The 12,254-nt window shown below is 60.9% G+C and overlaps 1 non-coding gene across 1 annotated transcript; it reads right to left on the bottom strand.

Moving 5' to 3' along the window:
- Window positions 1-475: 475 nt before the first annotated feature.
- LOC142795268 (small subunit ribosomal RNA) lies at window positions 476-2,290 on the bottom strand. The gene has a single exon (XR_012892904.1). It is a non-coding gene; the product is annotated as a small subunit ribosomal RNA (ribosomal RNA).
- Window positions 2,291-12,254: the final 9,964 nt, after the last annotated feature.

Raw genomic sequence — 12,254 nt, 5'->3', positions numbered from 1 at the left:
CCGCCGACGCTTGTGCCGTTCCTCTCGTACTTGGCAGTCGCCGCGCGATTGTCGGGTCTCGTTCTTGCACGCTCGAACGGTCGGGAGGGCACTCGGCTGGCGTTTCGGGAACGCGCAGCCTCGCCTTCTACCGACGTAACCACGACTCGCCGTTCGCGCTCCGCCGCTCCTGTTTACAGTACTAGGCGGTCCCGCAGCGGTCGGGTCGCGCATTTCGAGCGCTTCGAGCCACGGTGCAGTGGCGGGTCGAAAGCCGACCTATGAGTGCGTTGCGCCGTTTGTACCCGCGTCCGCCACCTGGCCGACCGTCCAAGGTCGCGGTGTTGGCGTCCGCTGGGCGCAACAATTTGTCACGGGGTGCCGCTCCACATTCAGGCAGCCCCGTGGGGAAAAGCCGACCCCGCGTCCAAACGGGGTCAGCGGCAGAAAGTGTCGGGCGCAGACGCAGCTGAGGCGCTCACCCTTCACAATCCGTTAATGATCCTTCCGCAGGTTCACCTACGGAAACCTTGTTACGACTTTTACTTCCTCTAAATGATCAAGTTTGGTCATCTTTCCAACAGACCGGCGCAACCGAAAGGCCGCGCCGGACATCGGTCCGAAGACCTCACTAAATCATTCAATCGGTAGTAGCGACGGGCGGTGTGTACAAAGGGCAGGGACGTAATCAACGCGAGCTTATGACTCGCGCTTACTGGGAATTCCTCGTTCAAGGGGAACAATTGCAAGCCCCTATCCCAATCACGAAAGAAGTTCCACGGGTTACCCAGTCTTTTCAGACAGGGATAAAGACACGCTGCTTCCTTCAGTGTAGCGCGCGTGCGGCCCCGGACATCTAAGGGCATCACAGACCTGTTATTGCTCTGTTTCGTGCGGCTAGGAGCCGCTTGTCCCTCTAAGAAGGTTGTAAGGTGCTGGGAACCCCGCACCTATTTAATAGGCTAGAGTCTCGTTCGTTATCGGAATTAACCAGACAAATCGCTCCACCAACTAAGAACGGCCATGCACCACCATCCACCGAATCAAGAAAGAGCTCTCAATCTGTCAATCCTCCCAGTGTCCGGGCCGGGTAAGTTTTCCCGTGTTGAGTCAAATTAAGCCGCAGGCTCCACTCCTGGTGGTGCCCTTCCGTCAATTCCTTTAAGTTTCAGCTTTGCAACCATACTTCCCCCGGAACCCAAATACTTTGGTTTCCCGGAAGCTGCCCGCCGAGTCATTTGAGTAACTCAGGCGGATCGCTGGTTGGCATCGTTTATGGTCAGAACTAGGGCGGTATCTGATCGCCTTCGAACCTCTGACTTTCGTTCTTGATCAATGAAAACATTCTTGGCAAATGCTTTCGCAGTAGTTCGTCTTGCGACGGTCCAAGAATTTCACCTCTAGCGCCGCAATACGAATGCCCCCGTCCGTCCCTCTTAATCATTACCTCGTATTCCAAAAACCAACAGAACAGAAACGAGGTCTTGTTCTATTATTCCATGCAAGTTTATTCAGGCGACTCGCCTGCGTTGAGCACTCTAATTTTTTCAAAGTAAAAGCACCGGCCATCTCGAGGCACACAATGAAGTGCACCAAGAAAGAACCGGCATGATGTTCAGTCCGAGCCGTCGCATCGGGTAGATGCACTACTCGTCTGGAACTGACATCCAACTACGAGCTTTTTAACCGCAGCAGCTTTAGTATACGCTATTGGAGCTGGAATTACCGCGGCTGCTGGCACCAGACTTGCCCTCCAATTGATCCTCGTTAAAGGATTTAGAGTGTACTCATTTCAATTACGGGGCCTCAAAAGAGTCCCGTATTGTTATTTTTCGTCACTACCTCCCCGTGCCGGGAGTGGGTAATTTGCGCGCCTGCTGCCTTCCTTGGATGTGGTAGCCGTTTCTCAGGCTCCCTCTCCGGAATCGAACCCTGATTCTCCGTTACCCGTAACAACCATGGTAAGCAAGTAACCTACCATCGAAAGTTGATAAGGCAGACACTTGAAAGAAACGTCGCCGGCTCGTGGCCATGCGATCAGCACAAAGTTATCCAGAGTCACCACACAATACGGGCCGAAACCCGATCGATCTTGGTCTAATAAAAGCACCCGTTACCCAAAGGGCTCCAGGCTCACTGCATGTATTAGCTCTAGAATTGCCACAGTTATCCAAGTAGGAAGAAACGATCTAAGGAACCATAACTGATTTAATGAGCCATTCGCGGTTTCGCCTTATTTCGGCATGTACTTAGACATGCATGGCTTAATCTTTGAGACAAGCATATGATTACTGGCAGGATCAACCAGGTAATCGTTCGACTGCGCGTCCGTCCTCGCCCTCGGCGGGCCGGACGCAGTCTGTGTGCGGCGGAGGCCACCTTCAGGCGCCCCAACACGCTTATTTTGCACTCCGAGATGACGGCGTTCGAGCTCGCTACGGCACAACCTTCCCGAAAGACGAGTGGGAGCCGTGCGGCAAGAAGCACGTTCATGCTCGCTCTTTTTCGTTGCATCGACTCGGTCGCGCCGTGCGGGTTGCCCAAGCCCGCTGCACTGTCGGTGGACCGGCCGGAACTAGCAACGGAGCCGAGACTGCAAAGCCGCCAGACGACGGGTCACGCCCGCGTCTTCGGCGCTTTCGCATCTGAATCGCCCGAGGACGACACGGAACACACCTCGATATCGTGGTAAAACGGCACCGTCCGACAACCAGCCCCTAACGCATCAAGCGGATGAGGCTGCAGACGACTGCCGTGGATTCCCCTGGAGCAGACCCGAGGACACGCTTGACGAGGCCGAAGCCCGCCGCATATCAGACACCCGGTCGCTTTCGCGTACGCCGCTCACGAGAACCCCCACATAATAGCAGCGATAAGTACCCAGACCTCCTTGGGCCCTAATACGAGCGTACTCGAGAAAATTTCACCGCGGGTGTGCCCCGAAACGTGTGGCATGTTGAGCGTGCCACAAGTCTACGTCGCTCTCAAACCCGCCGAGGTCGTAGAATTTGCGACCCTACTCACGAAATTCCCACCGAGGATACGGCCGCAAACGTACCGCACCTTGGGTAGGCCACGAGTTTGTGCAACACTACGCTGACGGCACAGCACCGAGGTCGTGCGCGCACGCACGGGAAAATTCCGCCGCGGTTTCTGCCGAAAACGTGAGGCACCACGACTCTCCGCAAGTTCGCGTCGACTGCGAAAGACCGAAGTCGTGAACGACGTGTCCGCTACTCGCCGCCGACACGCTGGACACCAAACGTACAACGACTCGACGGCGTCGTAGAGGCCCACGACGCGGTTTTCCTTAACGACGTCTCGGCGTGGCACCGACAGGTTAGAACGGCCGACCAACGTTCCCTGTCCGCCGTTCGGCTCAGTCGAAGGGCTCGGCGACTTCGGCAACGCTGCGAAGCCGCACGGTGACGCACGCCATGTCCCCATTTTTTTTTTTCTTTCTGCGTCTGCCGGGGTGCCCCTATAATAGCAGCGATAAGCACCCAGACCGCCGTGGGTCGCTCGCCCCGGCTGACGTGGTTTTTCGTACTCCTGCGGCGGTCGCCGTCAAGCACGTCCAAATACGCTACTTTCGTGGGCGCATTCACGCTCTTTCGCTTCGCCGGAGTGCCAGCACTCACTCTGCCAAAAACGGCGAACATCCGAGCGGCGGTTCCCACTTTTGCGTCGGCGTCGCAAACCCCGCCCCGGCAGACGAGGTTTGCCGTACTCGTGCGACGGTGGCCGGCGGGCACGTCGAAAGACGCCGATATCGTGCGCGAATTGGCGCACCTTGGCTTCACCGGAGTGCCGCCACTGACTCCTCCAAAAACGGCGAAGATCCGAGCGGCGCTTCCCACTTTCGCATCGGCGTCCCGAACTCCGCCCCGGCTGACGCGGTTTACCGTACTCGTGCGACGGTCGCCGGCGAGCACGTGGAAAGACGCCGATATCGTGCCCGAATCGGCTCCGTTCGGCTTCGCCGGAGTGCCAGCACTGGCTCGGCGAAAGACGACGAACATCCGAGCGACGGTTCTCACTATTGCGTACGCGTCGCAAACCCCGCCCCGGCAGACGCACTTTGCCGTACTCGTGCGACGGTCGCCGGCGAGCACGTAGAAAGACGCCGATATCGTGCCGGAATCGGCCCCGTTTGGCTTCGCCGGAGTGCCAGCACTCACTCGGCCACAAACGGCGAACATCCGAGCGGCGGTTCCCACTTAGCCGTCGGCGTCCCGAACTCCGCCCCGGCAGACGCGGTTGCCGAGCTCGTGCGACTAGCGACCGCGAAGCCGTCTCGCGACGCCGCTTTCGTGCGCGGCTCCCACTGCGACCTGGGTCACCCGAGGTCGACGAGCAAAAAAGAATGTCGAAAAAAATTTTTTTTTTTTTTTGCGTCTGCCGGGGTGCCCCTATAATAGCAGCGATAAGCACCCAGACCGCCATGGGTCGCTCGCCCCGGCTGACGTGGTTTTTCGTTTTCCTGCGGTGGTCGTCGTCAAGCACGTCCAAACACGCCACTTTCGTGGGCGCATTCGCGCTCTTTCGCTTCGCCGGAGTGCCAGCACTCACTCTGCCAAAAACGGCGAACATCCGAGCGGCGGTTCCCACTTTTGCGTCGGCGTCGCAAACCCCGCCCCGGCAGACGAGGTTTGCCGTACTCGTGCGACGGTGGCCGGCGGGCACGTCGAAAGACGCCGATATCGTGCGCGAATTGGCGCACCTTGGCTTCACCGGAGTGCCGCCACTGACTCCTCCAAAAACGGCGAAGATCCGAGCGGCGCTTCCCACTTTCGCATCGGCGTCCCGAACTCCGCCCCGGCTGACGCGGTTTACCGTACTCGTGCGACGGTCGCCGGCGAGCACGTGGAAAGACGCCGATATCGTGCCCGAATCGGCTCCGTTCGGCTTCGCCGGATTGCCAGCACTGGCTCGGCGAAAGACGACGAACATCCGAGCGACGGTTCTCACTATTGCGTACGCGTCGCAAACCCCGCCCCGGCAGACGCACTTTGCCGTACTCGTGCGACGGTCGCCGGCGAGCACGTAGAAAGACGCCGATATCGTGCCGGAATCGGCCCCGTTTGGCTTCGCCGGAGTGCCAGCACTCACTCGGCCACAAACGGCGAACATCCGAGCGGCGGTTCCCACTTAGCCGTCGGCGTCCCGAACTCCGCCCCGGCAGACGCGGTTGCCGAGCTCGTGCGACTAGCGACCGCGAAGCCGTCTCGCGACGCCGCTTTCGTGCGCGGCTCCCACTGCGACCTGGGTCACCCGAGGTCGACGAGCAAAAAAGAATGTCGAAAAAAATTTTTTTTTTTTTTTTGCGTCTGCCGGGGTGCCCCTATAATAGCAGCGATAAGCACCCAGACCGCCATGGGTCGCTCGCCCCGGCTGACGTGGTTTTTCGTTTTCCTGCGGTGGTCGTCGTCAAGCACGTCCAAACACGCCACTTTCGTGGGCGCATTCGCGCTCTTTCGCTTCGCCGGAGTGCCAGCACTCACTCTGCCAAAAACGGCGAACATCCTAGTGGCGGTTCCCACTTTTGCGTCGGCGTCGCCAACCCCGCCCCGGCATACGCGGTTTGCCGTACTCGTGCGGCGGTGGCCGGCGGGCACGTCGAAAGACACCGATATCGTGCGCGAGTCGATGCTTCTTGGTCTCGCAGGAGGGCCGCCACTCACTCCTGCAAAAACGGCGAAGATCCGAGCGGCGCTTCCCACTTTTTCGTCGGCGTCGCAAACCTCGCCCCGGCAGACGCGCTTTGCCGTACTCGTGCGACGGTCGCCGGCGAGCACGTCGAAATACGCCGATATCGTGCCCGAATCGGCCCCGTTTCGCTTCGCCGGAGTGCCAGCACTCGCTCGGCCAAAGACGACGAACATCCGAGCGACGGTTCCCACTATTGCGTACGCGTCGCGAACCCCGCCCCGGCAGACGCGGTTTGCCGTACTCGTGCGGCGGTGGCCGGCGGGCACGTCGAAAGACGCCGATATCGTGCACGAATTGGCGCTCCTTGGCTTCACCGGAGTGCCAGCACTCACTCGGCCAAAAACGGCGAACATCCGAGCAGCGGTACCCACTTAGCCGTCGGCATCCCGAACTCCGCGCCGGCTGACGCGGTTGCCGAGCTCGTGCGACTAGCGACCGCGAACGCGTCTCGCGACGCCGCTTTCGTGCGCGGCTCCCATTGCGACCTGGGTTACCCGAGCTCGACCAGCAAAAAAGAAGGTCGAAAATTTTTTTTTTTTTTCTGCGTCTGCCGGGGTGCCCCTATAATAGCAGCGATAAGCACCCAGACCGCCGTGTGTCGCTCGCCCCGGCTGACGTGGTTTTTCGTACTCCTGCAGCGGTCGCCGTCACGCACGTCCAAATACGCCACTTTCGTGGGCGCATTCGCGCTCTTTCGCGTCGCCGGAGTGCCAGCACTCACTCTGCCAAAAACGGCCAACATCCGAGCGGCGGTTCCCACTTTTGCGTCGGCGTCGTAAACCCCGCCCCGGCAGACGCGGTTTGCCCTACTCGTGCGACGGTCGCCGGCGAGCGCGTCGAAAGACGCCGATATCGTGCGCTAATTGGCGCTCCTTGGCTTCTCCGGAGTGCCGCCACTCACTCCTCCAAAAACGGCGAAGATCCGAGCGGCGTTCTCCACTTTCGCATCGGCGTCCCGAACTCCGCCCGGGCTGACGCGGTTTACCGTACTCGTGCGACGGTCGCCGGCGGGCACGTCGAAAGACGCCGATATCGTGCCGTAATCGGCCCCGTTTGGCTTCGCCCGTGTGCCAGCACTCACTCGGCCAAAAACGGCGAACATCCGAGCAGCGTTTCCCACTTTCGCATCGGCGTCCCGAAGCCCGCCCCGGCAGACGCGGTTTGCCCTACTCGAGCGACGGTCGCCGGCGATCACGTCGAAAGGCGCCGAATTCGTGCACGAATCGATGCTTCTTGGTCTCGCAGGAGGGCCGCCACTCACTCCTGCAAAAACGGCGAAGATCCGAGTTGCGCTTCCCACTTTTTCGTCGGCGTCCCGAACTACGCCCCGGCTGACGCGGTTTACCGTACTCGTGCGACGGTCGCCGGCGGGCACTTCAAAATACGCCGATTTCGTGGGCGCATTCACGCTGTTTCGCTTCCCCGGAGTGCCAACACTCACTCTGCCGAAAGCGGCGATCATCCGAGCGGCGGTTCCCACTTTTGCGTCGGCTTCGCAAACGGCGCCCCGGCAGACGCGCTCGTGCGACGTACTCGTGCGACGGTCGCCGGCGAGCACGTCGAAAGACGCCGATATCGTGCTCGAATCGACCCCGTTTCGCTTCGCCGGAGTGCTGCCAGTCACGGCGCAGAAAACGGCGAACAAGTGTTTTTTTTTTTTTTCCTAGAATTTGTGTTATAGAAGGCACATTTGATATCGGACGATAATTTTCAACTTTATCACGCGCACCGATTTTCGTGTAGAGGTTTGCAAGTTTATGGGAATTTCTCCACTTGGAATAATGCGATTTAGTAGTACTACGAGAACTTCATGGATGTACTCAAGGGTACGGGGCAAGTCAGTTACGTCAACACCTGCAGATTTTTTACACTTCAAACTGAAAATTGTTGGTTGTGAGTCCTCGTGTGATATTAAAGGCCGATTCGCTAACACATAGAACAAAGAAAGAAAGGAAGAAAAAACGCCCGCGCTCGCTCAAGAAACCTGGGTTCGCAACAAGTGGCAACAACAAGCAACCGAGCGAGTGCGCCAAAACCCGTGGCGGCCGAACAAACGCGAAGTCCCAACCGCGTCAGCCGGGGCGGCACGGGACAGGAAAAATCACTTCAGCCGGGGCGGCGGGGCACCGAATAAACCTCGTCACCTCGTCGCAGGATAAAAGAGGAAACAAAAAGTCTAAACAGCGTCTGCTGGAGCGAATGCGTAATAAAACAACAACAACAACAAAAAAAAAAAACACCCGCGCTCAAGAAGTCTGCAATCACCACAAAAGGCGACTGTGACCGAGCAGCGTCAGCCGGGGCCGTGCGGAAACGGAAAAACCGCGACTACCGGGGCGTCGAGGCACCGAAAAATCCACTTCAGCCGCGGCGAAAAAAAAAAACAAAAAGAAAGACGGAGGGGGGGGGGGGAACCACGTCTGCCGGGGCGAAGGAAAAAAAAAAAACGCGTCTGCCGGGGCGAGCCCGGGTGCGGCACCACCGGGAAAACTGTGGCAAACAGACATGGCGATCGAGTGAGTGGGCCGCCAGCCAGGCTCAGCCAAAAAGTGCAAAGTCCGAACTGCGTCAGCCGGGGCGGCAAAAACCACGTCAGCCGGGGCGGCGCAAAAAACCGCGTCTGCCGGGGCGGCACGAAACCGCGTCAGCCGGGGCGGCGCGAAAACTGCGTCAGCCGGGGCGAAAGAAAAAAAAAAAAAAAACGCGTCTGCCGGGGCGAGCCCGGGTGCGGCACCACCGGGAAAACTGTGGCAAACAGACATGGCGATCGAGTGAGTGGGCCGCCAGCCAGGCACAGCCGAAAAGTGCAAAGTCCGAACCGTGTCAGCCGGGGCGGCAAAAAACCGCGTCAGCCGGGGCGGCGCAAAAAACCGCGTCTGCCGGGGCGGCACGAAACCGCGTCAGCCGGGGCGGCGCGAAAACTGCGTCAGCCGGGGCGAGCCCGGGTGCGGCACCACCGGGAAAACTGTGGCAAACAGACATGGCGATCGAGTGAGTGGGCCGCCAGCCAGGCTCAGCCAAAAAGTGCCAAGTCCGAACTGCGTCAGCCGGGGCGGCAAAAAACCGCGTCAGCCGGGGCGGCGCAAAAAACCGCGTCTGCCGGGGCGGCGCGAAAACCGCGTCTGCCGGGGCGGCGCGAAAACTGCGTCAGCCGGGGCGAAAGAAAAAAAAAACGCGTCTGCCGGGGCGAGCCCGGGTGCGGCACCACCGGGAAAACTGTGGCAAACAGACATGGCGATCGAGTGAGTGGGCCGCCAGCAAGGCTCAGCCAAAAAGTGCTAAGTCCGAACTGCGTCAGCTGGGGCGGCAAAAAACCGCGTCTGCCGGGGCGGCACGAAACCGCGTCAGCCGGGGCGGCGCGAAAACCGCGTCTGCCGGGGCGGCACGAAACCGCGTCAGCCGGGGCGGCGCGAAAACTGCGTCAGCCGGGGCGAGCCCGGGTGCGGCACCACCGGGAAAACTGTGGCAAACAGACATGGCGATCGAGTGAGTGGGCCGCCAGCCAGGCACAGCCGAAAAGTGCTAAGTCCGAACTGCGTCAGCCGGGGCGGCAAAAACCGCGTCAGCCGGGGCGGCGCGAAAACCGCGTCTGCCGGGGCGGCACGAAACCGCGTCAGCCGGGGCGGCGCGAAAACTGCGTCAGCCGGGGCGAGCCCGGGTGCGGCACCACCGGGAAAACTGTGGCTAACAGACATGGCGATCGAGTGAGTGGGCCACCAGCCAGGCTCAGCCAAAAAGTGCTAAGTCCGAACTGCGTCAGCCGGGGCGGCAAAAACCGCGTCAGCCGGGGCGGCGCAAAAAACCGCGTCTGCCGGGGCGGCACGAAACCGCGTCAGCCGGGGCGGCGCGAAAACTGCGTCAGCCGGGGCGAAAGAAAAAAAAAAAAACGCGTCTGCCGGGGCGAGCCCGGGTGCGGCACCACCGGGAAAACTGTGGCAAACAGACATGGCGATCGAGTGAGTGGGCCGCCAGCCAGGCACAGCCGAAAAGTGCCAAGTCCGAACTGCGTCAGCCGGGGCGGCAAAAAACCGCGTCAGCCGGGGCGGCGCAAAAAACCGCGTCTGCCGGGGCGGCACGAAACCGCGTCAGCCGGGGCGGCGCGAAAACTGCGTCAGCCGGGGCGAGCCCGGGTGCGGCACCACCGGGAAAACTGTGGCAAACAGACATGGCGATCGAGTGAGTGGGCCGCCAGCCAGGCTCAGCCAAAAAGTGCCAAGTCCGAACTGCGTCAGCCGGGGCGGCGCAAAAAACCGCGTCTGCCGGGGCGGCGCGAAAACCGCGTCTGCCGGGGCGGCGCGAAAACTGCGTCAGCCGGGGCGAAAGAAAAAAAAAACGCGTCTGCCGGGGCGAGCCCGGGTGCGGCACCACCGGGAAAACTGTGGCAAACAGACATGGCGATCGAGTGAGTGGGCCGCCAGCAAGGCTCAGCCAAAAAGTGCCAAGTCCGAACTGCGTCAGCCGGGGCGGCAAAAAACCGCGTCTGCCGGGGCGGCACGAAACCGCGTCAGCCGGGGCGGCGCGAAAACCGCGTCTGCCGGGGCGGCACGAAACCGCGTCAGCCGGGGCGAGCCCGGGTGCGGCACCACCGGGAAAACTGTGGCAAACAGACATGGCGATCGAGTGAGTGGGCCGCCAGCCAGGCACAGCCGAAAAGTGCTAAGTCCGAACTGCGTCAGCCGGGGCGGCAAAAACCGCGTCAGCCGGGGCGGCGCGAAAACCGCGTCTGCCGGGGCGGCACGAAACCGCGTCAGCCGGGGCGGCGCGAAAACTGCGTCAGCCGGGGCGAGCCCGGGTGCGGCACCACCGGGAAAACTGTGGCTAACAGACATGGCGATCGAGTGAGTGGGCCACCAGCCAGGCTCAGCCAAAAAGTGCTAAGTCCGAACTGCGTCAGCCGGGGCGGCAAAAACCGCGTCAGCCGGGGCGGCGCAAAAAACCGCGTCTGCCGGGGCGGCACGAAACCGCGTCAGCCGGGGCGGCGCGAAAACTGCGTCAGCCGGGGCGAAAGAAAAAAAAAAACGCGTCTGCCGGGGCGAGCCCGGGTGCGGCACCACCGGGAAAACTGTGGCAAACAGACATGGCGATCGAGTGAGTGGGCCGCCAGCCAGGCACAGCCGAAAAGTGCCAAGTCCGAACTGCGTCAGCCGGGGCGGCAAAAAACCGCGTCAGCCGGGGCGGCGCAAAAAACCGCGTCTGCCGGGGCGGCACGAAACCGCGTCAGCCGGGGCGGCGCGAAAACTGCGTCAGCCGGGGCGAGCCCGGGTGCGGCACCACCGGGAAAACTGTGGCAAACAGACATGGCGATCGAGTGAGTGGGCCGCCAGCCAGGCTCAGCCAAAAAGTGCCAAGTCCGAACTGCGTCAGCCGGGGCGGCGCAAAAAACCGCGTCTGCCGGGGCGGCGCGAAAACCGCGTCTGCCGGGGCGGCGCGAAAACTGCGTCAGCCGGGGCGAAAGAAAAAAAAAACGCGTCTGCCGGGGCGAGCCCGGGTGCGGCACCACCGGGAAAACTGTGGCAAACAGACATGGCGATCGAGTGAGTGGGCCGCCAGCAAGGCTCAGCCAAAAAGTGCCAAGTCCGAACTGCGTCAGCCGGGGCGGCAAAAAACCGCGTCTGCCGGGGCGGCACGAAACCGCGTCAGCCGGGGCGGCGCGAAAACCGCGTCTGCCGGGGCGGCACGAAACCGCGTCAGCCGGGGCGAGCCCGGGTGCGGCACCACCGGGAAAACTGTGGCAAACAGACATGGCGATCGAGTGAGTGGGCCGCCAGCCAGGCACAGCCGAAAAGTGCTAAGTCCGAACTGCGTCAGCCGGGGCGGCAAAAACCGCGTCAGCCGGGGCGGCGCAAAAACCGCGTCTGCCGGGGCGAATGCAAAAAAAACAAAGAAAAAAGCCCGCGCTTAATCAAAAGAAAACAAAGAAAAAAGCTTGCGCTTAATCAAAAGAAAACAAACAAAAAAAGTTCGCGCTTAAGCCTGGCGGTGGAACCACCGGGGCAAACAGACCTGGCGATCGAGTGAGTGGGCCGCCAGCCGGGGTGAGCCAAAAAGTGCAAAGTCGGAACCGCGTCAGCCGGGGCGGCGCGAAAACCGCGTCAGCCGGGGCGGCGCAAAAACTGCGTCAGCCGGGGCGGCACGGAAAAACGAAAACCGCGTCAGCCGGGGCGGCACGGAAAAACGAAAACCACGTCAGCCGGGGCGACATCAAAATGAGGAAAAAAAAAAAAACTGCCTTAGGACACCTGCGTACACTTTCATGCGTTTGGGCATATCTCTCTGTAACACGCGCGCCCCTCGTTACGCGCGGCACTCTGTTTTCTCCGACACCCATATTTCGGCGGCATGTGGCACGCGCGCCCGTCCCTACGCACGGCACACCGCAGTGCTTTCTCGATATTTTTCTTTTCCTCCAACACCGTCATCTATAGGCTTTTAGTGACCTGTTGCTCGTGGCAAAAGTTCGCTAGCTCTGACACCTCTTGCATGCGCACCGTTTTTGCGCACGGTGCTATGCCGCAAAGCACGGCAGTCGCATGCGTTTCTCTCAGGCACCTCTTTTTTGACAC

The sequence above is a fragment of the Rhipicephalus microplus genome, unplaced genomic scaffold (assembly GCF_043290135.1).
Source record: "Rhipicephalus microplus isolate Deutch F79 unplaced genomic scaffold, USDA_Rmic scaffold_597, whole genome shotgun sequence".
Classification (NCBI taxonomy): Eukaryota; Metazoa; Arthropoda; class Arachnida; order Ixodida; family Ixodidae; genus Rhipicephalus; species Rhipicephalus microplus.
Note: the sequence above shows the minus strand (reverse complement) of the source record. Positions and strands in the feature narration are given on the sequence as shown.